The sequence below is a fragment of the Gopherus evgoodei genome, chromosome 11, assembly GCF_007399415.2.
Source record: "Gopherus evgoodei ecotype Sinaloan lineage chromosome 11, rGopEvg1_v1.p, whole genome shotgun sequence".
Lineage (NCBI taxonomy): Eukaryota > Metazoa > Chordata > Testudines > Testudinidae > Gopherus > Gopherus evgoodei.
This window is the reverse complement of record NC_044332.1, coordinates 57109566-57136507: the sequence shown is the minus strand read 5'-3', so window position 1 is coordinate 57136507 and position 26942 is coordinate 57109566. Positions and strand designations below refer to the sequence as shown.

The window sequence follows — 26942 nt, the reverse complement described above, 5'->3', positions numbered from 1 at the left end:
TATATAAAAAAGCTGGAAACAGAAATCATTTAAAATGCTCATGAAACAATAAAAACTGGGGAAAACCTAACTCCGTAGAGTGTGTTAAACTTGCACACCTGCAGATTTCTTCCTTCACAGATGGTCATTTGCCAGCAAGGCAGCAAAACAAGCAATGATTTGCATGGCCTGTGCAAGCTCAGTTGGCCAGGCACCTTGTGTCTGCAGACCTCCACCCCTCTGAGGATGGTGCAGAGCCCAAGTTAAGGCTATTGGTTGGCATCTCTTCTCTCATTAGAGGAGAATGCTCTGCACAGTAGCTTCTCACTAGCTTTCCATAAACCCCACAAACCCTGGAGCCCCAGTCCCGGAGAAGTCCCACAGAGGGGCTCTTCTGGAATGATAGAAGGGAGAATGATGCTGTGGACTCAGCACTACCTGCCCCATCCATCTTCTGTGGAAAAACTACCTGAGCATGTGAAAATTTAATAAGCATGAATGATTTTGAGCCTCACAGAGCCTGGGTGAGGTTGGTAAGTATTATTACCCCCATTTACATATGAGGTAAAGGCAGCACAGCAAGAGTAAGTGACTTGCTGAAGGAAAGGCTGCTGATTTCCAGTTCAATGCTTTTACCATTACCGTATCTTCCCTTCTTCCTCCACACAGTATAGCACTTTCTGACACATTTTGATGCCATTGCTGAGCTGTACAATGTGCAGCTTCATTGGAACAAAACATCCACACTTTTGATTTGGCATAAGAATCCATTGAAAGTTCATTGAAATTAGCATTAATTTTTCTCACCAACGATTTCCTACTGCAAGGTTACAAGTCTGTAATCTTTCATCTATTACATGACTCTGTTATGTCTATAGCCAATGATTAATGTAGGGTTAATTATTTTGTCTGATGGAAGTTGGTATAAGAGAGTGACTGTTGCTGACTGTAACCTTATTAGGCTCCCTTTTGTTTGGTTTAGAGAACAGATTACTGTGTGCTTCACCTACTCAGCAACAAGCTTTTCCATAAAAAGACAAGAGTAAGAATATACCTGGAGGAACAAACTGTTTTCAGCTTGAAATTCATATACACACAATAGTCCAACACATCTTCAAATTGGTGTATCGCAAAGTAGCACATTACGTTCAACATATATTTGTAGCACACAATAATAAATCCTTTGGAACCATTAAGGGGTAATGCCACCAAACCACTATGCATCTGACAATCTAGCTTTTCCCAAACAATGCCAGGTTTATGTGACAAGCTGGTGAGCTTTTACAGGGTAAACATTTTATCCTTGATGCACATCTCTCCAGTGTAAACTCTGTTCCTGTTTTAAAAGCACATTGCTCTACTAGTGTCAGATAGAGGAAGTATTGAGGCAAAGTGTCACAGCCCCATGAAACCTGTGCTGGGCATCTGCCCACATTTGGGATTTAAGAAAGTCTGTATATAACTGAGGATCTCCAGTTGTGCACTCATCCTACTCACTGAAACGATCAGCTCCTCAGACTTTTTTGCATTTGAGTCTGAAATGTACAAAAGAGGGCTTGGTTTGACCAAAGCAGAGTGAAATCAGCCCCAAATGGCCTCAGGCTATATTACACCTGCAGACAAAAGGTGAATTTGTAGGAAAAAATTAACCATAACTTAATGTCGACATTAGCTGAAGTAACTTGCACTCTTCAGCATGCACAGCTGTGCTGTCACTAGGGAATTTTTTGGCTACATGTGAATTTACACATCTGTCAAATAACTTGGAGATCCATAGGCAAACTTTAGCACTCAGGAACATTGTGTGGATTTGTGACACTTCCTGTAGGATTCTGAGTTCACAAAACAGTGAATGGATTGCAATTTTACAAGACTTTTTACCTACATAGATATAGAGCCAAATTCTCTTCCCAGTTACACCGGTGTAATCTAATTGAAATCAAAGCCCTGACTCCAGAATGCTGAGGCCCACCTTTCGACACAGTCCAAGAAACAGAACAAAATTGCTCTTAGGTGCCTCCACGTACTTCCTACTAATTTTAGCGTCTATTTCAAAATTGTGTGTGGGTTTCCTCCCATGGAGCTTGTCTCTATTGTTATTTGTATTATGATAGCAACTACAAGCCCCAACCAAGGCTGGGGCCTCATTGTGCTAGGTACAGAGCCAGGACATGGACCCAGGATTCTATTATCTTAGGTTAGTGCTTTAAATACAAGACCATATTTCCTTTCCTTTCCTTTGCTTTGCTTTATTCCTGCCACATTCTTCTATTCCTTCTATCTTGTCTCACCCCTCTTTGTGTGCACTGCAGTTTCCATCTCATTGACTCTCCAACTCTTTTAAAAAGCTCACGTGGAAGCTTCTTTTCTACAATGCAGATGCTTTTTATTTTCTTTCTCATAAGCCTTCATCTTGAGGCAACATAGTCTAGTTGACTAAGCATATGACTGGGGACCTTGAATTACTGAGTCCTAAATCTGACACTGCTGTTAGCTCATTAGGTGATCTTAGGAAAGGCACTTAACCTCTTTGTGTCTCAATTTCTCCATCTGTAAAATGGGGGATGTCGTGATGTTTAATTAGCTAACATTTATAAAGTCCTATAGTCAATGCTAAGTATTTGTATAATTTTTAGGATAGAATGCTTTATTCATTCAAAATTCATTGTCTTTATACCACTGTTTTCTGTAATTTACACTGTAGACTGCTGTCATCTATTTAAATATGTAAAGCATTTTGGAATACATTTTATATGATCCACTATGTTTAAAATATGGTTGTATTGTGCATATGGCAAATCATTTGGCATCATTTTTTAAAACTTCATAAGTGTAGGACAAACACAATAAGTAAAGTTTTCCTTTAATTGTTGCAAATCATCATGTGATAAGCATAACAGAAAGGAAATGGCTCATCAGAACTGTGAAGCTGAGTTGTAGCATATTGAGATATGTTGGGCATGTTGGTGGAATGAGTTGCAGGTGAAAAGTGATTTTTTAAATTAATTTATCAACTAGCTTGTGCCATGGCCTAGCATGCAGGGTAATTGGGACAGACTCCAGCCTTGAGGTTAAGTTGCTGAATTTGGTTCAGTTTAAAGCAGTGGACAGTTTGACTTCACACCATGTGTCTGTCTGTTTGGAACCTGGCACTCAACAATTCCTTTTATACTTGGGAGGATAGCTGATATATTTTCAGGTCTGAAAATTGTTATGCAAACATAAAGGTGTTTGGATCTTCAGCAAGGAGTCTTAAATGAAGACACATTTTTTAAGTTTAGAAGCTCTAGATACAAGACGAAAATATTGGTGGAACACTGACCGTATATTTCTATATATTTCTTAAGAGATGATCTGCATGCACCTCCAATAGCCGACTCATTTACTAGATCCAGAAACACAAATCCAAAGGGCAGAAGTTAGGAAGGTCAGTTGTCACAACAGCACACAGAGGTCCACCAACATTTTGGTGCAAGACTTTTTTTCTTCCAAAGAGCAACATCTGCTCCTTAGCATGCTGCTCATTTACATGGCAATACTCCCGTCACTCTTCCAGTGTGCAGCTCTTTAATAGTAGCGCTGGTGTCTGAGCTCTGGAAGAAACCAAATGGTTTGGGTATGCTTTTGTGTGCAATGAGTTATTCCTACAGTGTGCTTATTTATAATAATGGGCATTCATTATCATGAGAGAGGCTTTTTTGCTCAGTAGTCATCACAGTATATACTGTGAATGCGTCTTGACAATAGTTTGCATTTGTGTATTATGGACCCATAATATGTATTTTTGTGTGTGTATAAAATCTGTAATACTGAATGGATAATAATAAAAAAAATCCTTAGGAAATTGCATGAACAGTAACTCCTTTTAAAATATTATATCTTGGCCAATTTTTTTTATTTCCAAATATCCTAGTCCACATTGTAGACTAACAGCCTGCCAATTTCACTTAAAAGTAGCCAATTTTTAAGTTACAGAAGCACAAGGAGCAGTGGAATATTCTTTTTTTAGGACTCCTCTAATTTAAACAAAAATTATAACATTTTGATTGCTTTGCCCAAATCTCTGAAAAATGGTTTTGCTGTAATTCAGGCTGGATCATTTTTTTCCTGCTCTGTTGTACACTATAAAATTTAGAGCTTGGTTTTCTTTATAAATAGAACACATCATTCAGGATCTATATTGATCTATTTAGTTCCAAGCCCAGATATAGCAAGATCTATTAGGAAACATGAGTGACTTCGTTGTATGTTTATTAATGGTATTTAATTCTTTCTTTCTTTGTTTCTTTGTGTTATTTTTTTTTCCTGAAGCAGAGCAGCACTTTCCAATTATTCTGTGAGCTACGAGAGATTTTTCTCCATATACTGCTCTTCTGTACTTGTAGATGCTTTTTCTTGCTCTTTTGAGATTGTAACATGATATGTTGTCATGCACACAATGCCATAAGAAGAAAGTTGAAAATGATGTAAAATAAGAGATGTTGACAGAGTCTCAACCATAGCAGAGCTAGTTGGCTGCTGCTATTGAAATGGCTTAAAGGCAGCAGGGAAATAATATTCAGATTGCAGGAATACCCACAAATGTTTGCATGAAAGATTTTGTTGTTGTTGTTGTTTAACTAAGGTTTCATTGTCAGGAGAAAAAGAATGACCATCTTTTAAGATTTCTCATCTACATACCTAAAAACATTATCTACTGGCATCAAAGGAATAAATGCACAGATTCATTAGAATAATTACAGAGAAAAGAGAAAAGTGGAGTGAGCCTCCTTATATTTTTAGTTTCATATAGTGACTGCCATGTTGGGGGGGAAACAGCTAATTAGAATCGCAAAAGACAGTACCAATGCTAAGAAAATGTGCTGTGTGATGAAGGTGGCAGAAGTTGTAAAAGATTTATATTTAATAAGAAGTAAGCAATGACTATCAATGTACAATAGCTTAAAAACAACAGTAATTACCATTCAAATGCTTGGAATTTTGACATAAATGTTATCTAACCTTAAAAAGAATATGGTGGTAAAAATCATATATATTTATCCTGCATAGTTGAATGACTTCTCTCTTTCTGTCTCTAAAACCCTGCACTACAGTGTTTTATTTATTCGGAGTCTAGCTTTTAGACTGTTTAGCCAATCAGAGAGGCTGTAAAGGCCTAGGACCAGGCTTGGTGCTGAGCTCCAAATGCGATTCCAGTCCTGACAGGGGGATTATAGGAAACAGATGACTTACGCTTCTAATTTGTGGCCTTAAATTGCAAACAGAATTTCAGGAGTCGAGCAGAGTAATAAATGGCAATAGAGAAAGCCACACACAGCCAAATCAGTATGTGGTGGTTGTAGGTTAAACTAAATAGGAAGAGACAGGTTATGATGGTTTAGTGTATTACAGAGAAGAAAGTCTTAAATTACTAGTGCTGAGAGGTATTGCACTATGGCAGACAGTATTGCATTGTGTAGTCTACAGATATCGCAAGCAGAACAATAAAAAAGCAGGTTTAGCATAAAACCTGTTGCTGGACAAATCTTTTTCTCCTTGGAAATGGAAGCCGTGTTTTATGTTTGTTTTGACCTTAACTATATGCTTGCCCCTTAACATCTGTTTTCTACTGTTGCAGTTTTTCACACCAAATTAACTGTCAGGGATTCAGATAAAATAAGTGTAGAATGCTTCCAAATTATTTTTTGTTGACTTTCAGGACTAAAAAAGTACCTTGATACTCTTTCTGTGCTGTATTGTAATACTTGGATTTCAAAGACATAAAATATAGTCAAACATTTTCAGAAAATTAAATATCTATGATAGTTTTAAAAAATGAAGCTTATGGCAGCCTTCAGACACATGGCTTTTTGAATGATTAGTATAATGATAAAAAAGTAGGTTTTGGGTTAGGTTGTTGAGCTTTCACTCTGAATCAGCTGACTAGTTTTATTATCATTTGGAGCTTCTTATTTATTTAATAAAACATCACATCAAAAGTTTGTTTCATAGTGTTAATTGGTCCCTGCTTTTTATGAGCCTTAAATTAGAAAGATATATGCTGGGAATCTACAGAGATCTAAAGACTCACATGCAGAAACTAACACTGGGTTTCCTTTTCTTATATTGGTGTTATTGAAATGCAAGAGAGATGGAGAGACAGAGAGAAGGCTGAGTTTTCAGCATGTGGAGTAGCTGGTGCCACAAAAGCATTGTACTGTACAAAAAATGATACATCAACTGTTAGTGCTTCTTAAGCTTCTTAATTTAAAGGGTATTTTAAAAAATGATCTAGCTCTTTTATTTAGGAGTATAGGCGTTACAGAATCTGTGCAAGTGCTTTGAAAAATCCATATTAAATACCAAGTATTATGGTAGGGATTTCTGCTATAGAGATAATACTGCTTTAAAATGATAATTGATCAGGCTTAGAAATAATACTAACTCCAAGTTAAAAAAGGAGACAAAACAAACCTTTGACCCATTGCAGTACCTTAGCCTGCCATGTTGCATGTGACATAGTAGTATATACCCCATACTAGTATCCTCTTGATCAGATAATCCATCATGCTAAAACCTCTAGTCTTTTGAACCCCTGTGCCAGTGTACAACTTAAGACGTTTTATATCAGGCATCAAAGCTGGCTTGCAACAGAATGAACAGAACTGTTGTTATTGCAAAATGGTTATTGTTTAAAGCAGATCTATTGATAATCATTGAATATGACTCGCTAAATACATTTTGATTAATCACTTGCAAAAATTATGCTTGTTGAGCTGCTTAATATTCTTTGTCACTGTGATCTCAGCATAGGTTAAAGCTGTTTCTCTATAGCTGATATGATTTTTTTCTTTAAGTCACCTGGTGAGAAAGGAAAACAAATCTTAGTTGAAAGCTTTTGTCTGCAACACATTCTCCTCTTTTCATCCCTAGCTTCTTTTTTTTTTTTTTTTTTTTTTTTTTTTTTTTTAAAGGCTCAATTATTGTCTGTGCCATAGAGAGAAGAATGCAGCCTATATGGGACCTGAACCTTTTTAGACAGGAGATAGCTTTTGTTTTTGCACCCCATCAACACTGATCACCTAATTAAATTTGATATCTCTGGCTGAAGCAAAATGATTTGTTAATTGTTCTTTGGGAATTTACTTAATGAGTTTAGATGTCTTTTGTATGGTACATGTGGGGGTATTTTGCAAAATGGAGCTGAAAAGAAAAACAGGGGCAAAGGCAGAAGAAAAAGAGTACCGAGAGAGCAAGGTGTAGTTTGAACAGAAATGTTGGTGGACTGCAGTCATTCATTAGTCAATAACAGAAAACAGATCTGAACTGTAAAAAACCCTCCCTGTCAAATATAGCCATGGACATCTGTCAGGGCTTCAGATATTACACCTTGATCAGACCAAGACAGTGACACCATTTTCTTTAACAAACACCAGCAGCCTTTCTTTCTCCTTCATTTTAACATTTCTCAGGGGTTGGATTCCCTTTCTTGTCCTGCTCTGTAGAGAGTAAAAGGAGCTTGTTAACTTGCTTAGATATTTTGACTGCTGATGCACTTTGGCCACTTGCCTGTGGTAACAGTGTCAAAGCATTACTTGGTATAATTGCTGTATTTGCAGTCTGAAGAGTGCTCGGACTTAGTGTTCAAGCAGCTGAATAAAAAATAAATTGTCATTTTTGAAAAATCTGTGAATTATCCTCAAAGTTGAAACAATGCACAATGTTTAAAATGCCTCCTTTTATTCCCTTGTATTCAAGAACAAAAATTCAAATAGGTAAACGTTTTGATAAATTGTTTAAAATAGCAAGTGACACATTAAAGGCATGGTTTTAGTACTTTTTTTAGATAGGGGGATTAACCAGTGTGGGTGGAGGGGCTCTGTATTTCAATTTCTTCTACATCCAAAGCTACCCATTGGTCCATTTCAAGATCATATGCTTGGAGTCTTGGGCTTTCAAGGAATGCAGGATCAGGCCCATAAAGTGTACAAAGTTACAAGCCAAATCATCTTTTTAGTTTCAAATAAGTGCCATAAAATATATGAGCTCTTGTAATTAAGAAGTAACCAGAGAGTATTAAAAATATTAGTTACACTGACAATTGTGTCACAAGTTATATAGAGTATGGATTGCATGTGACAATTTTTTGATGGTCCTTCATTTAGCAAAGATGTGAATAATTTATAGATGCTCTTATGACATCCATTTTCCAAGTGGAAATTGAGAATATAATGGAGTTTAATTTTATTAATATGCAATAATAGATGGCATTCTAAAGCCATATTTGCTATATACTATACCTCTGTGATATGGTTGCATGCATCACTTGCTGTGTGATTCTTTTTTTACATAAAGCAAGACAAGGTGCAGATTGTACGCAGGATTTGGTCTAGAAAAAAGTCTATGTTTTACGTTGAAACTTATGGACCAGATCTGGTGAGGCAAGCTACTGAATGCCCTCATCTCCCACTGAGCAGCACACTGTGGAAGGAACGCAACCCCATGCATGATCAGGCCTTCTGGCACAAAGTAGATGAAATCAGGATATTTTTGTCCTATAGATTCTAGACTTGACAACCATTCTAGGGTTCATCCTGATGTGGCTGCAAAGAAAGGGGTAGTTGACACAGTAAGCAAACACTGCTTTCTCATGGCCCCTTTTTTGGTTAGGCCAAAGCTCTATCCTGAGGCACACACACTGTGAAGAAAGCAACAGAGCTAAGCCTGTTTTTCTCTCCATAGCTATATAGTATTTCAAAACCTGCTTTTCTGACACGAGGCCCAAACCTGTGCTGAGTTTATTGTATTATTTTTTTCAAACCCATCAAAAGGTCTATTCAGGACTCTTAGGCAGTGTTCCTTAGCTGGAGATACATTAATTGATGCCAGGTGGGGATCTGGCCCAACAAGAGAAACTGACCACTGAAAGAGCTCCCTGACATACCAAAATAAACTTCTTCAAAACCCTGTCTAGATCCCTGACTATCCCCAAACCTGGGAAAACAGATAAGCCTTGCAACATGCCTGGATGGTATTTTCCAATTGCCTATATAGAGGCCCAGTTCTATCATGTTTGGCTTCTCTCCTTGTTGTGGCAGGGGAGCAGGGAACATGTTGCCTTCCCTGGAATTGCATGAGGTATAAGCCAGGGCAGCATTTGGTCCATGGAAGTCTTGTAAGACAGCACCTAGTAAAATGATGTATCCTGCATTTTACTATTGCTTGTAGGCTTCAGTGCTTTCTCTTTCTAATTCAAAGTGAAGCATACTTTGTTTTACTGCCTCCAGATACCTTCTGTGGAGGGCTGATGCAGTATGATGTGCATTTTACCTGGCATCTGGGAGTGTTTGTTTAACACTGGACATGATTACTGCTCATACAGTGCCTGATTCTACAAGATGATGAGCCCTTTCCAAAGGTGCTAAGTTCCCTCTGCTTTCAGAGAAACCAACAAGGGTAAAGGGTGCTCTGCATCTTGCTCAGCACCTTGTCATTTGTTATAACCTTACATACATGCCAGATTTGTCTCTACTATATTATTTAGGGCCAGATCCTGCTCTTTCTCCTACTGATGTAAATCTGCAATGGCTCCTTTGAAAGTCAATAGAGTTATTGGAAATGTACATGGTTGTACTTGGGATCAGAATCTGTCCTTTCACGTTTTGGGGTTGAAATCTCCTGCCTGGGTACATCTACACTACAATAAAAGATGCACAGCCTGGCTGTGGCTGGCCTGGGTTAGCTGACTTGGGCTTGGGCTAAAAATTGAAGTGTAGACATTCAGGCTCAGGCTGGAGTTCCAGGCTCTGAACCCTCACGAGAGGGGGTGGGTCTCAGAGTCTGGATTCCTGCCTGAGCTCAAATGTCTGCACTGCAGTTTTCAGCCCAACAACCCAAATCCAGTGAGCTTGAGTCAGTTGACTTCGGCTCTGAGACTTGGTGCTACCGTGTAGCATGTAGACGTACTTTTTCATTGCAGTGTAATACAAAGACGTACCTTTTTATTGCAGTGTAGACGTACCTGACACCAGTACACCCCAAGAATTGCCCATTTGATTGTTTCTAGTAAAAAATTGCCTTTATGTTTTTGGAAGACTTTTTTCCCCCCACCCCATCTCCATTTTAAAACTGCTTTTGAAGGAAAAAATATGGATTTCCAGAAGTAAAGGACTGTGAAAGAGAACTCCTCTTCAGAGGCTGGATTCACTGGGGTGAGGGTAAGCCTCTTGCTATATTATACAGAATTGTAACATGTAAGCTATTGTTTTGAAGCTTTACTATGTTATTGTCCTTTCTCATCTGAATAGGATGCGCATATCTCTGGTGGATGTAGGTTAGCTAAGTAAGTCATGCATAGATGGAATTTATTAAGTTTGCATGGTTGTGACAGCTGTGAGTGGGAACAGTAACTCTGAATGTGCCAAAGGCTGGGAGAGGAGGAATTTTTGTATGTGTCTTAAAGGAAAACTGCAGTGTAATTATGAAAGCTATTCAAATCTCTACATTTAATTATGAAGGGGAGAAAGTCACTAAAAATGATTTTTAAAGAGTAATAACCTGACAGGAAGCTGTCACTTGGACAATCTCCTGAGGCAGATTAGGGCAGAGGAAAATCAGGTTCCATTAAGAACCATTGAAAACTGGGCATTTTAAAGGTAAATCAGTTTAAATGCAGACATATTTATATGTATCGATATAATGTAACAACTGGTTAAATTATCTGTTAAACTGACTAAAATGGTTATTTTTTACATAGAGAATTTACCTCAAAATAACTTTGAAGCAAGTCTGATTTTCAGCAGCTTCTAGTGGAAACATATATCCCACTCTGCTTCCTGAGATGAAGTTCACCCTCTTTGCTGTATCATTAAAATGGCAGCTGTTACTTAGAGAGAGAGACAAATCTCAGTCACTAGGCCAATCCTGCTCTAGCCTTCTGCACATGAGTGACATTCAGTTCAGTGGGAATCCTCATGTAAGTAAGTCACTCATATCTGTAAGGATATGCTGGATTGGGCCCACTGAGGAATGGAGACCCAGAAACATTGAGAGGCAGCTAATGCTAAATACAAGTTAAAAAAATCATTTTTAAATACATAGCCCAAATCCTGTTAGCCCTTTAAAACCATATATGTGTTTCAGCCTTTTTAAGCCCCATAACCCAGGTTCACACCACCAAAGGGTCAGGCCTGTTGCAAAAGAGGCTCTGTCTGTTCCATGGTGGGGAAATGTGTACAATGAACTGCATCCTGCGGGTCCCCTTTAATCTTGTTATGTACACTGCAACACTGAAGTCACAGTAGATTGAGGCCTAAAATAATCCCTCCTGAGCTGCTGCAGAGGGAGAAAGAGATATCAGGATGTGTCTTAGAAAGACACCTTGTAAGAACAGCAAAGAATCCTGTGGCACCTTATAGACTAACAGACGTTTTGGAGCATGAGCTTTCGTGGGTGAATACCCACTTCCTCAGATGCATGCTAGATACCCATGCATCTGAGGAAGTGGGTATTCACCCACGAAAGCTCATGCTCCAAAACGTCTGTTAGTCTATAAGGTGCCACAGGATTCTTTGCTGCTTTTACAGATCCAGACTAACACGGCTACCCTCTGATACTTGACACCTTGTAAGAAGGTGCCTGTATTGCTGCTTTCTGCTACTTCTGTTGGCCAGGGTTCTGTTTGTTTATTTGATCTCTAATGGTCCCCTTACATCCTTCTAAGATGGCAAATCCATTCTTGAGCTGTCAGCCAGAAGGTTCCTCTCTTGGGCTGTATGGGCCATTCTAGCTCCCCAGCTGAGTCACACACAGGGTTCATAGAAACATAGATTCTAGGACTGGAAGGGACCTCAAGAGGTCATCGAGTCCAGTCCCCTGCCCTCATGGCAGGACCAAATACTGTCCAGACCATCCCTGATAGACATTTATCTAACCTACTCTTAAATATCTCCAGAGATGAAGATTCCACAACCTCCCTAGGCAATTTATTCCAGTGTTTAACCCTGACAGTTAGGAACTTTTTCCTAATGTCCAGCCTAAACCTCCCTGCAGTTTAAGCCCATTGCTTCTTGTTCTGTCCTTAGAGGCTAAGATGAACAAGTTTTCTCCCTCCTCCTTATGACACCTTTTTAGATACCTTAAACTGCTATCATGTCCCTCTCAGTCTTCTCTTTCCAAACTAAACAAACCCAGTTCTTTCAGCCTTCCTTCATAGGTCATGTTCTCAAGACCTTTCATAATTCTTGTTGCTCTTCTCTGGACCCTCTCCAATTTCTCCACATCTTTCTTGAAATGCAATGCCCAGAACTGGACACAATACTCCAGTTGAGGCCTAACCAGTGCAGAGTAGAGCGGAAGAATGACATCTCATGTCTTGCTTACAACACACCTGTTAATGCATCCCAGAATCGTGTTTGCTTTTTTTGTAACAGTATCACACGGTTGACTCATATTTAGCTTGTGGTCCACTATAACCCCTAGATCCCTTTCTGCCATACTCCTTCCTAGACAGTCTTTTCCCATTCTATATGTGTGAAACTGATTGTTCCTCCCTAAGTGGAGCACTTTGCATTTGTCTTTATTAAACTTCATCTTTTTTACCTCAGACCATTTCTCTAATTTGTCCAGATCATTTTGAATTATGACCCTATTCTCCAAAGCAGTTGCAATCCCTCCCAGTCTGGTATCATCTGCAAACTTAATAATCATACTTTCTATGCCAATATCTAAGTCGTTGATGAAGATATTGAACGGAGCCGGTCCCAAAACAGCCACCATGCGGAACCCCACTTGTTATACCTCTCCAGCAGGATTGGGATGAAACTCTCGAGTTCATCATTCTACCCCATTCTGTTGCCCCAGAACACCCAGATGGGGAGGAGTCACCATTTCCATCCCTGTGCTGGGTTGACCTACACTAGGCCTGATTTTGATCTTGTAGAAGTAGCTTTATGTTGAGTTTACTTCTGACTTTCACCTGTTCAAATGAGAGGAGAATCAGGACTAGGATTTATATCTCTTTGGGTTTGATTAGGATTCTGTGGCTGAGAGATCAACTGACCTGTACAGATCAGGGGGTCCTTGAGCAGGGTAGATAAGGACAAATAGGGGAAATAGATTCAGTATGTGTAATGACCCAGCCACTCCCAGTCTCTCTTCAAACCCAAGTTAATAGTATCTAGTTTGTATATTAATTCAATCTCAGCAGTTTCTCATTGGAGTCTGCAGGACAGGCCCAACAAAGAAAATAAAAGAACGCCACTAGCCATCACCTTCAGCCCCCAACTAAAATCTCTCCAGTGCGTCATCAGAGATCTACAACCTATCCTGAAAGATGATCCCTCACCCTCACAGATCTTGGGAGACAGACCTGTCCTCGCTTACAGACAGCCTTCCAACCTGAAGTAAATACTCACCAGCAATCACACACCACACAACAAAAACACTAACCCAGGAACCTATCATTACAACAAAGCCCGATGCCAACTCTGTCCACATATTTATTCAAATGACACCATCATAGGGCCTAATCACATTAGCCACATCATTAAGGGCTCATTCACCTGCACATCTACCAATATGATATATGCCATCATGTGCCAGCAATGCCCCTCTGCCATGTACATTGGCCAAACCGGACAGTCTCTATGCAAAAGAATAAATGGGCACAAATCTGACATCAGGAATCATAACATTCAAAAAACTGTAGGAGAACACTTCAAGCTCTCTGGTCACTCAGTAACAGACTTAAAGTTGGCAATTTTGCAGCAGAAAAGTTTCAAAAACAGACTCCAATGAGAAACTGCTGAGCTTGAATTAATATGCAAACTAGATACCATTAACTTGGGTTTGAATAGAGACTGTGAGTGGCTGGGTCATTACACATATTGAATCCATTTCCCCATGTTAAGTATCCTCACACCTTCTTGTCAATTGTCTAAAATGGGCCATCTTGATTAACACTATAAAAGTTTTTTTTTCTCCTGCTGATAATACCTCATCTTAATTAATTAGCCTTTTACAGTTGGTCTGGCTGGTTCAACCTTTTTGGTTCTCTGTATGTATATATATTTCTTACTATATGTTCCAGTCTATGCATCTGATGAAGTGGGCTGTAGCCCACAAAAGCTTATGCTCAAATAAATTTGTTAGTCTCTAAGGTGCCACAAGTACTCCTGCTCTTTTTACGGATACAGACTAACACGGCTGCTACTCTGACAACTTCAGAAGTGTGTCTCAGGGAAGGAAAGACACAGGTGGTTTTGAGCCACCTAGTTTTTTCAGTCCTGGGGTCCCTGGGCACTGACACCATCTCCTATGTAAAACAGAGCATCCTGATGATATGGTGGCTGTCAGTAGCCCACAAAGGCAACCCAGCATCCAGGAATCAGCCAGGGCAGGTATACACCAGCCTAGCACATGGGAACAAGTTGACGAATGACCTGTGGGATCCTTCTTTTGGCTTGTTAAACTGTGTTCAGGTACTTTGCACTACTGGAATGGTGCAAAGCAACCTAACCGAATGGAGAATCCAGCCCATTGTGTTAGGTAAATATGTATCCACCAATGTAAGGAATTATCTTAATCACTGATGTTTTCCTTTGCTGTAGATATAAGACTGAATGAGGGAATACAGTACAACCATGAACATAGTTTTAATAGGGCTGTTTTTTTCTATTGTAAGATAATTTTTGAAAATTTTTATAACTTAGCATTCCATTTTAGACACTTTCTGAAAAAATTAAATTAATTCTAATTTTACAGGGCTCTTTAGGTGGCATCTTTTAATTTTCACCTTTTCTGAGACTTTTGTTGTAACCTAAGATTTTACTTACAGTAGGTTAAATCCACATTTTTAATGAAGCACTTCTTTCTCTGTTTTTTGTTGTTAGACCACATGGGATATGTTCTATTGATGTGTGGGGAGTTATGATTAGATGAGAATATACCTCTGAGGAAGCTCATATTATCACACATAAAACATCAGAAATTGCAGAAATGATGTTCACTACTGTGAAAACACAATGGATTTATCTGAGTTTTTCCTAGTCACACCGCAGCATCAGTACGGTAGTTAAGGCTGTCTGCGAGTTTGCTAGGATTTATAGTTTATTAATAAGGGCAGTTGAAAATAAATTGATAAGGGCAGCTGAAAATAAATGTTCCCAAATCAAAACTGAATTTCGATTCAAACACGTTCATTACTTGTTTGTGTTTACTTTGTATATTTCATGATAAAATTCACAATTAGCAGCTTGCACTGTATTGACTACTTTGATAAGTTATGTGGCATTTTTGTTCTCTGGTTAGATGACTTTGGAACTAACCAACATAGAGTGAACAACAAATGTTATAACTGAATATACAATTTGAAGTCCGTGCTGTGTTGATTAATTAAATTGGTCTCATGAGTTATGTGTTTCAGATAGTAACTGGCACAAGTTTTAGTGCAAATTGTGAATTTTATGTTCACTGTTTATTGTTCAGAACCTGAGGTTCAAATAATCTTGAGGCCACAAAACGTTTGCAGATTAAATTTGTGAATAATGTAGAATAGCAAATAAATCTCTGAATGTTGTGGTCTGTTAAGGTAAAATTATTTATTGTGAATTATTCTCTCACTTCATATTTTGACACAAATCAATGAGGGCTTGATTCTGCACAATTAAAATTAATGGGAGTAGGATCGAGCCTCCCAAAAGAAGCATAGTTATGAGTGGACTATACTTTTCCAGTAATACCCATGTTTCCTTAATGCCACCAAATGGATGACATCTTAATGAATTTTTGAATGCCACTGTATCTAAATAATGGAGGACAAATGATGCAATACATGTCATCTTTGACTCTTGATTTCTGGTATGTGCTGTTTCAACAGAAGTATTAAAGTAGATTATGGTGGGAAAACATTACCCAAATTCAGTTTTAAAGTTCTATCATGTTTTGAAATCCAAGTTCTCTCCTTTTTAGTCATTGTCAGAGCAAAGAATTTTACAGTGTTTCAGAATAGGCACAAAATTAAAATAATCTTAATTCCACACAGTTTGTTTTAGTCGGTGTAGACTGAAATCCATTAAAAGCCCCATTACAAAATTAAGGACCATTGTATGTTGTACAAAAAGCAGAGAGTTTTCCTTAATGAATCTATTGTTTTACAGTATCTATTCATTAATGGTGGTATAGAAAATTACTGTACTGCCCGTGAAATGCATAGTGAAATAAACTGCACACACATGCTGTAAAAATGGTTCCCTCTGATCCCCTTGTGGTCTCACAAATCATCAGATGTTCCTCTTCTTTGTCTCTTTCTTTTTTCGCAGACAAGATCGCTGAAACTGCAACTTTTTCTGAGCAGGGCCTTGAATCTACACAGAGTGCGCCACTGATTCCAAGCCCAGGGATCTACCCGTGCTAAATAAATTGCAGGATTGGGGCCTAAAGTCTGTTTAACAATGAAAGCCTCCAGTGCCTACATATGAGTCTTTTTCAAGAGCATTTAAAAAGAAATCAAAGTGAAATATGGCATTATCTACTTGGACGTAGAGAAGAGCCCAAAAGACACTGATCATATCTCAGCATATGACTTTAAAAATGCTCACATTCTATCCATGCAGTCAATTGCGATTAAGATTTTGTTCAAAGTTGGTCAATAGGAGATGCAAATAATTTAAAAATGAGACCGTCCTGTTAATACTATGAGTCAAAGCAGGAAGAAATGGAAAAATCCAGTTTATGCTTTCTAAATCACTTACCCATGTTTTACCAGTCTTTATCAGAGTTTGTACACTTGCTCCAATTAAATTATTTTTCTTCAGGGAAGCTTGCGAGGCACTTATATAAATTCTCTTAATTTCTAAGTAATGCAGTCCTGACAATCACTTAAGACAAGATAGTTGATACTGCTGCCAGGAAAGACTCTTTTTCAAAAGAATGTTTTTATAGAATATCATTGTGACACTTTGCTCAGATGGATGTCTTTAGCAGAATTTGATTAATGTAATGTAATAAAAGAGATGCACACTAAAGTGTCTGTACATGTCTTGTTAAGTATGTTTGATTCATTATATGTAGTTCTCCTCACTTCTTTTCTCTTTTCTCAGTTCATTTTTTATCATTTCAATAATATATCTATAAATATGAAAAAGTTGGCACTTTCAAAGTCTTTGACATATAGGGCTATTAATTCATAACTCTAAAAATTGTATCTTTCAACTTGTCATTTTAAAACTTGTACAGTTTATTACAGTAAGTAACCTGTGTTGGAAATTAGATTTTGAACTTTAGCAAGGAGATAAATAAGCTTGTGGACACAGAAGTTATGAAATACAGTGATAAAATAAAATCATATGAAAAGATCACTTACATGAAGATGATAATTTCAGAGCTCCCTGAGGATCACATTAAGATCATATATTGGAAATGGGCTGCAAGTTTAATTCCAATAATTTTAATTCCCAAAAGTTTTACAATACTTAGGTGTTTTTTTTTTTTGTCACTTGTGCTTGTCTCATCTCAGGTACCATACATATAGTAAAAGCACAGTCTTTAACGAATTACATCAAATTACTTTTAGAAAGATTCCAAAAAACCTTCTCAGCCCACTTGCCATCTCCACCCTTTCTCAATACATTTCCTGCAGCATAGGGAAAACCTGGGAAATCATAATATCCTCATGACTCTATTTATGACAACATTTTAGCGTAACTAGGTTACTTACTTCCCTGTTAGCTAACTGAGTCATGAGGATATAATGATAGTCCTCAACATACTTGGTTCCTGATTCAAACTTAATTTTTTATATTAAAATAACCACCGTGATTCTTTCCTGCTGAGGACATCCTGGGGCTTGTGGTAAGGGCTTCAGGAATCCTTTCAGAGCAAGTGTGACAGGTTGTTGGGCACAATGTGATGGCAGCAAACTTAAGAGTGAGGGCTGAAATGGTGTTGTGTCTGGGATTTCTCTGTATTGTTTTCAGACATCATAAGGCCAATTTGGTTGGTTGTTGTAAATGTGCTCTAAGGCCTTGTCTGGACTAAGAAGACATGTTACTGCTTCATTGTGGTTTGACTGGTGGAAACTCCTAATTTAGTCGCACTGACCCGGTGCAAAATGGAGCATTCACCCAGTGACATAAGTGACATCACACACGTGCAGCACATCTGCACTAGGGATTTACACTGGCATAGCAACATTGGCCTACCTATACTTGTGCAAAAATACCTACTGTAACCAGGGACTTAGTGAGGAAATAAGAGCCTGGAGGAAGAATATTACTACCCTGTTTTGATTGTTACACCCACTGGATTATGCAATTTGCCTACAGGATATCGAGAGCTGATATATTGAGAGTCAACATGTCACAATGCAGTGCACTGAGGAGAATGAAAATTTTATACACAACAAACCTAGAGAGGCAACCACATTAAAAGCTGGGTGGTTTGGAGTGTTTATGATAAAGTACGATGACAGACGGGAGGTGGGTTTGTTGGCAGAAGAGAAAAAGGAAGTCATGGTTGCCCATCCAGGAGTGATGGAAAACCACACAATGTAACTGCCAAACAGGTTTTCAAACCAGCAAGTGTCTGAGCATAACACAGCAAGTACAGGAGATGTTGTGGGTAAAGAAATGCAAAATCAAAGCAACCAAATGGGGGCAAATAAATTAGCCATAGGAAATGGAAGGTGTGAGTGGTGGGGACTCAGGATGTAGATAGTACAATGTGCAGTCCTGTCTCTGACACGCTTATGGTTTGCTGTGCTCTGAGTGACAGGCTATTACATTATCTGTGGATGCGCTTGTGGCAGAAGCTTGGTCTCAAACTAGTATGCTAGTCTGGGCTTGTGTTAGGTGAAACCACATAGCTTATTAACTCATGTCCTTGAAATACTATGGTTGTTATTCATTATACAGTCACAGTATCAGACAGAGATGCTGGAGTTCAAGACCCATCACTGTACAGTATTTCCCTATGGGAAACCATAGACGACAGGCATCACTGAAAATCAGAACTCATCCCTGCGAACCCAACGGTATGTGATGAGGGTTGATTGCTCTCAACAAAGCTAAATCCCCAGGATACATGAGAAAGTATCATACTTCTAAGATGTCTTTCTGTATAACTAGATGTGTATGCAAATAGGCAATTTCAGCAATATGGGGTCTAGAAAAATATTATGGGGAACTAAGAGGCAAGAGAAAAAACTATGAGAGGGTCAGGCACTAAACTATTGTGGAAATCCCCTCTCACCTCCCAAACACCCACACAAACTAGGCATGCTTTAGACACTCCTTATTCCTGCACAGGAAAGTATATGGTCTGGCAAAATATGTGAAGGTGATCAATGAACCTGCTGTCTGACTATAATTCCTTTCCTTTTGTTAATCGGTTGTATGAATAAGGCACCGTACTCTTGTAAACATTAATAAAACTGTATGTCAAAAGACTCAACTGCCCTGATTCATGTCAGCATGCACAAATCTTCCTTAGATGTGTTTCTTCACTGGAGGAAACTACAATTATGCCAGGCCTGAATTTCAGAGGTGTTGACAATCTGCCACTCCCAGCACCTTGGAAAAATCACACCTCTACTGTATTTTCATGAAATTTTCTTAAATTAATTTTAACAGTGTGTATTCATTCAAATATTTGTTAATTAATCTATTTTTGCACAAAACCAGTAGTTATTTTCAAATCTCACTTTTCAAAGAATTGCTGTTCCACCCTCACAGTAGAAAGAAAAGAGAACAAAGGGGGGAAGCAAAAGTGAGCCAGCTTGCTAGGAAAGAAGAGCTTTTATTGTGATGATCAATATGTCAGTGGGTGAGTGACTTGAATAAGCTTCTAGAATGACGGCAGAAAGTAAACAGCAATAAAATGAATAAAACAAGCATTTATTAATAAGACCCCTACCCCCACCCGAGTAAGCAGGGGTAACAGTGCACTATATTGCCAAGCACTTCGGGGCTGACTTCTCAATTCAAGTAAATTAGAATAGCTGCATTGATACCAATAGAACTATGCCTATTTATACCAGCTTAAAATCAGTTTTGAGGATCCTTCTAGGAACTCATTTTCTCCCACCTTACTTCCCTTGAAACTGTTATCTAAAATAACTTCTATATGTTTGGGGCAGGGCTTTTATATAGCAGTATTGGCCAGCCTATGACTGATTTTTGTCACACCTGTGACACCTTAAATTAGCTACAGGTAGGCTGATTTGGGCCCAGTAGCCATTAGTTGCCAGGAAATCACTCACATAGTCACTCTCTTTCCCTGGTGTTAAACAGCGGAGAGAAGGCTTTTCTTCTGTGAGATAAGAATTTCTACTTCCTTGAGCTGGAGAAGAAAAGGAGAAATAACCTATGTTTACAATGTTACATAATTAGCTAATTCCTTAAATAAGAAAACAGAAAATTCAAAAAGGAGAAATAAGAAAATGGATTTCCTTTCTACTGTGAGGAAAGCCTTTAGACATTTAGGGTTTGACTCTGTTTTTGCAGCAAAGAATTTAAGCATCTCCTTAAATATGAGCAAATATTCCCATGGAAGTTAATGTGTGTTGGAGGAAATCATTAGGGCTATTCTGTATGCTTGAAGTTAGACATGTATTTAATGGTTTTGTTGATCAAGTAAAATAGGAGGGGAAAAAAATCTTTACCCTCTCCCTGACTCCTCCAGCACCATTATAAAAGCAACAGCTTAGGTATAATTCACTTATTTACAGGAAAAAATGTACTATTGAATAAAAGCTCAAACTGGACAAAACATATTTGATTGTTGAGTCTCTTCCTCTGCAAAGACAGAGGCTATATCTTATATCAGACTGAAAACGGATGACCAATAAATGATCATTTACTAGAGAGAGGGAAAGACAGTTTTGTTTGCTGCTCATAGTAAATGTTCATAGTGTTGATGTACAAGACCATAAACAATTTGAAAAATGAGGAAGGGGCATTACAGGATGTAGAATGGGTTCTGGAGAAAGGGGTGTGTGCTGTGCTGGAAGCACAATAAGGTCAGGGCTGAAAAATGTAACTCTACTGTAAAATTCTCTTTGATTACGGGGTTTCCTTCCCTGTTTCTTCAATGCTGACCTCTGAATTGTCATATCATCTTCCAACAAGAAGAGAAGTGAGAATTAAAAATTGGTAAACTCATAAAGGGTCAAATCCTTCCTCTCCTCTACCTTCCACATTAAACAAATAGCTAGGTCTGGTTTTTAGAAACAGATTGGCATCGCTCCATGGGTACTGTTCCTATGCATGTGCTGGAATAGGGCTTGTGACCGCAGTACACCACCTATATTTGTGATATTTTTAATTGTAGTTCCAAGGACCACATTTCCAGTCCCTCTTTACTTCCCCCCAAAGCAGGGTTCTGTAGAGCTGATGTTCAGCTCACCTCCATGGCATGCCAGAGTTGCAGAGTTCTTCCATGTACCCACCTACTGTGCAAAAGGTTGGTCCCATTTGCTCCTAAATTTACAAATAGTCAGTTTATCAGGCCTCATTATCTCTTCCTGGAAGGTAAATGTCTTTACTACCTTGATATAGTTCAATCTTCAATTTAAAAACAAAATTGTTATGTAAAAGTATGTTTAGAAAGTAAATTTTATATTAGATTAAGTAATTAGTTTTGTAATTCAGTCTTTGGTGATGTGTTTATTTAAGAAATCTGCCTGAGTTTATATATGTCAAATGATTTACATATAAAAACTACATCAAGTGATTCACATATAAAAATGACATAATTGCTATTAAATTTAGCAGCCATATGGATGGCAAAGAGAGCTTCTTTATTGGCTTCAGCAACTATTTTTTATTTCTACCTATCTAATGTCAGTATTGCTCTTTGTCAGCAGATAAAACACTTACGTGCAGGAAAATAGTCTCCAAAACCTAACATACAAAGATTAATGTTAATATAGGAAGGGAAGTGCATAATCCAGAAAAACAAGAAAAAACATAAAATTGGTGTTATTGTGGAGCTGAGAGAGGGGTTTGTCATTTTTATCAATGAGACTAAACACTAGTCTTGCAATATGTGCCATGTGAGATTTTATTGCTATGTTATTTTTAGTACTGTAAGAGAGATTAAATGAAATCTGGGATTATTTCAGACAGTGTTAGAAATGTGCAATAAAAGTTCATCATCAGAATCAGGCTGACCCAGTTGGATTTTGTGGCTTTAGGTATTCCTCTATGAATACTCATACAATTAAAGTTCTTCAGTCATAAGTAATCTTGGATGGATGATGAAGTGGGGAGCAGTAAATATCCGTCTTAATATGGGGATTTTTCCCTCCCATGGTATTAATGTCTCTAGGATTACATGAGTGGCACCAGTTTTTGTGTATGTTTTTGATCATGAAAAGAACCTGTGCGTGTTGACCGTTATACATTTGAGTTGACCCACTGGTGTGTGAAAAGTTCAGCACATGCATAAGTCTTTGAAGGATCATGGACTCAGTTTGTGCTATCTTCTTTTCAGCCTATATTAAGCATTGGCTTTTACGAGAACCAAATGAGGTAAATGTAAATTGATTTAGATTCCCTGTTTTGCTTCTTTTTGTAAGAGGAAGAAGATTACATCTTGTATCTGATTAATTAACTGCTTTTATAGCATTTAAATCTTTATTTACATTTTAAAAATTAATGGGCTCAATTCAGCTGACTTGTCTCATGTTAATGAGTGCCTTCCACATTAGTCACAAATCCAGACACACACATGGAGTCAAGAAGGCTTAGAGTTTTGTTAAAAGAGAGCTGCTCTACAATCAACCTTCAGTTGTTGGAGAAAGTGAGAGCTCTTCCTTGCTTCTTCAGGTGTTGAAGGCCTCCCTTGCCTATATTCAGGGTGGATTTTGCTGATTCACAAACCTGCCTTTCTGTAACCAGTGGAATTTCAGTTCAGGACATGAACATATTGTCTTGGTTAAAAATTACAGAGGTAAGTAGGAAACTTGTCATGACGTACATGCAGTGGTAGGAAAGTGGTTGTAGAAAAGAAAGCTATTAAGATATTTGTAACATAGGTCTGTTGTTTACATCCAGAGATAATATGACATCAATTATATTTTCCTGTTGCTAGTCAAATGTGCTTTTAAACATCACAAAGGAAATGCATCATATACATGTTACGTACTGCATTTGAGCAGGTTTTGGTGGCCACATCCCTCCATTTTGCCATATCCCCAGATTTTCTCACATTTACTTCTCCCTGTCAGTGGAGTACTGTCTTCAGCTGGGCCCAGGCATTTGTGTGCATGTCTCTACTAGAGGGTTCAAAGACTGTACTGTTGCTGTTTGTAGGGCTGGTTGAATCCAGATGGTGGGTGCTAGTATCTATTGTCTTGCTTTTCTTCTTGCTGCAGTCCTATCTAATCCTGTGTTGAGATTAATGGAGTTACACAAGGGATTCATTTTCCCAGAATGTTCAGTGCAAAAGTTTTCATAACACAATTAAATCAATACATGTGGTTTTGCTTGGGCCTTTCTTTGTTTTTTGTTTTTGTTTGTTTGCTTTCTTTTGGCACTCTGTCTTGAAATTTTTGCAGACAATTTTGCATAGTTTACTTCAAATTCCTAGTTCCAACAGAGTTTATCTGGTGGGAAGCCACATGCTAATTTTTCAGGTTCCCAAACGTGGTTAAATCTAATCCATGTTCTCAAGAGGGTTAGTAGAAACTACTTTAATTAGTTTGATCAGTCCTTTATGGGAAGAAGAAAGGAAACATGCTCTGGGAAACCTGAGTCTGTGGCGGGAAGAGTGGCAATATACCCCTGAAAGGCACCACAAGAGGATTAGGTCTGCTGCCTTCCAAAGACCCTGAACAGAGGTAGAAGGCCCACTCAGGAAAATAACGCTAGGTAGGAGAATACTCTTTGTTGGCATAGGCCTGTCATTAGGTTTGTTTCAGGGTGGTGGGATTATGTGAGCCCAAAAGCTTTTCTGCAGATTCAGCTACATTACCTAAGTATCCAAACTAAATAAGAGAAGCTGAATTAGGCCAAAAGCTGAAGCTGAAAGATCCCCAGAGTGGAGGGAGAAGAAAGGACCTAATTCTTCTAGGAATTTTAGAAAATAAATGTTAAAGTAATTTAAAAATGAGGGCATCAAAAATAGATGAGAAGTTCTGAATTGAGCCCTGATGTAATTGGCCATGACTCCCATTGACTTCAGTGTGAGGTTTGCTACAGGATTGAGCTGTATGAGAATTAATGTAGATTCTGTTCCTAACTTTGCCAGAAACTGGAATCCCTGTTTCCCGGCAAATACAAGCCTATGGTGTTTCATATTCCCCCAATGAACAATACCAGAGCAAAAACATGCTGAGCACATTGCAAGCTCTGAAATCCCTGGTTAGTGGTAATTGTCTTGGTTTAGGTGTTGTCCTTTGTGTTTCCTGTGAGCTTTGCTGAGATGGGTCGTCTGTCATAATGCTAATGGCTTATCCTTTTGGAAAGGTGCTTGAGGTGATGTAGTGAATTTAGTGACACTCTTCTCTCTTCCCCACACAACAGCTACATCTGAAGTGCTAGTCACAGTGGTGGCAGCAAATTAAGATTGAACTTTTCACTCTGGCCCTTATTGTAGCAACCTAATAGGGTGAGCGAAGACTGCAGGAACTAGTGTTAGGAGCTATTTTTGTTTGCTTCCTATTTTCACCTTGTTCCGTGTTGACGGAGTGAAGAGTAGCTTGTGTGTGAGAGAGCAAAGCGCATTTCTAAAGAGGAAGAGATAGCTCCCCCATAATGAAGAGTTCAACTGAAATAAATGGGGATTTTTTTTCTTGCATGCCAGATTTCTTGCCACTTTCAAGCTAATCCTTTCAGTTCACTTCAAAATAGTCACTGAAGTAGCTTAGAAAAAGAGAGGAAAAAGATCTTTGATATGCTAGATCAACCAAAAGTTTAAAAAAATCTCTCTTTGTATCTGCCATTTATAATGCAAATCTCAAGTTAGCATTTTGGGTTCACTTTGCTGAAGTACCTCAGCATACAAAGAGTGAGATACAGAGGGAGATCCCAAATGACAGAGTGTTTTTGATAGTTCAATAATAAATAAAAAAGGAATTTAAATCTTTTCATTTTTAAGTACCTTTCACCTCCTGTGTGTGTGAGACACTATTACTGTATATTAGTTATACATTAATTATTATACAGTAATAGCATACTGTACATTAGCTGATGTAAATCAGCAAAGCTACATTGATGCCATTTGAGGATCTGGCCCATTGAGTCAGGCATCTCCAGCTATCTTCTATGGATTAGAGAAGAGAATATGTATTAACAGTACATATTTGGACAGAGAACACCTGAATAGGCCCCTGGCTTGCAAAGAAAATACATTTTAAAGGGTCAGATTCCATAGAGCATACTAGCTTGATTTTTCAAAAGTGCTGAGCATCTGGTCTCCCATTGGCTTTGATGGGATTTATTGGTGCTCCATCTGTATCTCCTTCCACATTAAAAAAAAAAATAACCCAAAGCTAACTTTTACTGTGACTCTGATGACTTCAGTAGAGTTGTATCAGGAATGAATTCTGCCTGCTGGGTTTTCACTGGAAGATGCAAACATGTTTATACTTTTATGAACAGGAAAAGGAATTTCATTAGCAGAGATTTAACTTCTATTAGATACTATGCATTGTGTGTATTTAAAAAAAAATTCTCTGGGTAACTTCACAAAACCTGTGGAAATAGAGGGGATAGAATCACTTTTAAATTTCTGTGGTCTCCTTGGTTTTAACCCTATTACATTCCCTAGCTCTGTTCTATGAAGGGTACATATGGTATAAAAACATGTTTTTGAAATGCCAGTTATTTGGTTTTCTATTGGAGCTGCATCGATTTCCAACAAGACTTTGTAGTGAAAGTGACTGAAAGTCATGATGTACCCTACCCTGCCTTCCTAGTGCACTCCAAGTTCCCATTACTATAATTTTATTCAACCAAGATTCAAAAGCTGCAATCAGGATGTCACCCAAAACAATGCAAATGCTCAGTTTACCAAACCTCTTTATCTCTTGGTGTGAGGTGCTGTAAAAATGAATTTGAAGACATGATCCCTTCCAAATGAATCCAGATTGTAAGCTCTCTAGGGAAGTTTCAATGTGCATGGATAATCAGTCCTTTATTGGTAAACTCTTGTAAGTTCTTTAAATGTTTACTGTATTTGCATGGAAAATGTTGATATTTATATTAAAGCTGTATGGTTTTAACCCTCTTGCTGCTCTCTACTGCACCTGCTGTGTTGTCATTATCTATATCATGCTGAAATTGCTGGTGTCTTTCATTAGATGTGGTGCATATGGTGGCTCAGCAAGTGTGGTTCTACTAGAACATATTTAGTCTATTCTGTAACATGAAGATCTTATCAAATATTCCAAATGATGTTTGTACTCTATTTTTTACTTATGATTGTAATATTCTGCATTGACTAAAGAAATTGGTAGAATAAAACACATCTTGAATCATACATTTTTAAATTTTTATTTCATTCTATAAAACAACTCCCTATCCAAACTCTGGATACCCTTCACATACATTTTAAATCAGTATGACATAGGAGTTGCACAATAAATAGTCCAAAGGAACCGCATACAAATGTATTCCTTGGTTGCTGAGTACCTGAGGCTGAAACCCAGGCATTAAGCTCAAGTACCCCTTTGCTACTATGCTGCTGCTTCTGGAAAACTTCACCCATCTCATCCCAATAAAGTGCATAACAAGCTATGGTGGAGGAAAGAAAATGAGACAGTAAATCAGATCTTTATGTTCAGAAGTTTTGGTTATTTTGTTGAATCTGGGAAATGTTTGGATTAATGTTTTATCGTTTATCAAAAGCTAAATTGTCACAGACGGCCTCGGCATAATGTAAAGACAACGGCCTGATCCAAAGTCCATTGATGCCAATTGATTGCACTAAACTATGGATCAAGTTTTATGAGTGTGCAATCTTTAGTGTGGTAGGACATTTAG

At 38.1% G+C, this 26942-nt stretch overlaps 1 long non-coding RNA gene across 3 annotated transcripts in view; it reads left to right on the top strand.

Moving 5' to 3' along the window:
• LOC115659905 overlaps positions 1-17348 on the top strand; it is a 50433-nt gene extending 33085 nt beyond the window's left edge. For all 3 annotated transcript variants that reach the window (XR_004002667.1, XR_004002666.1, XR_004002668.1), the window contains one exon: positions 16278-17348. This is a non-coding gene — a long non-coding RNA (uncharacterized LOC115659905). The remainder of the gene's footprint in view (positions 1-16277) is intronic.
• The last annotated feature ends 9594 nt before the right edge of the window (positions 17349-26942 follow it).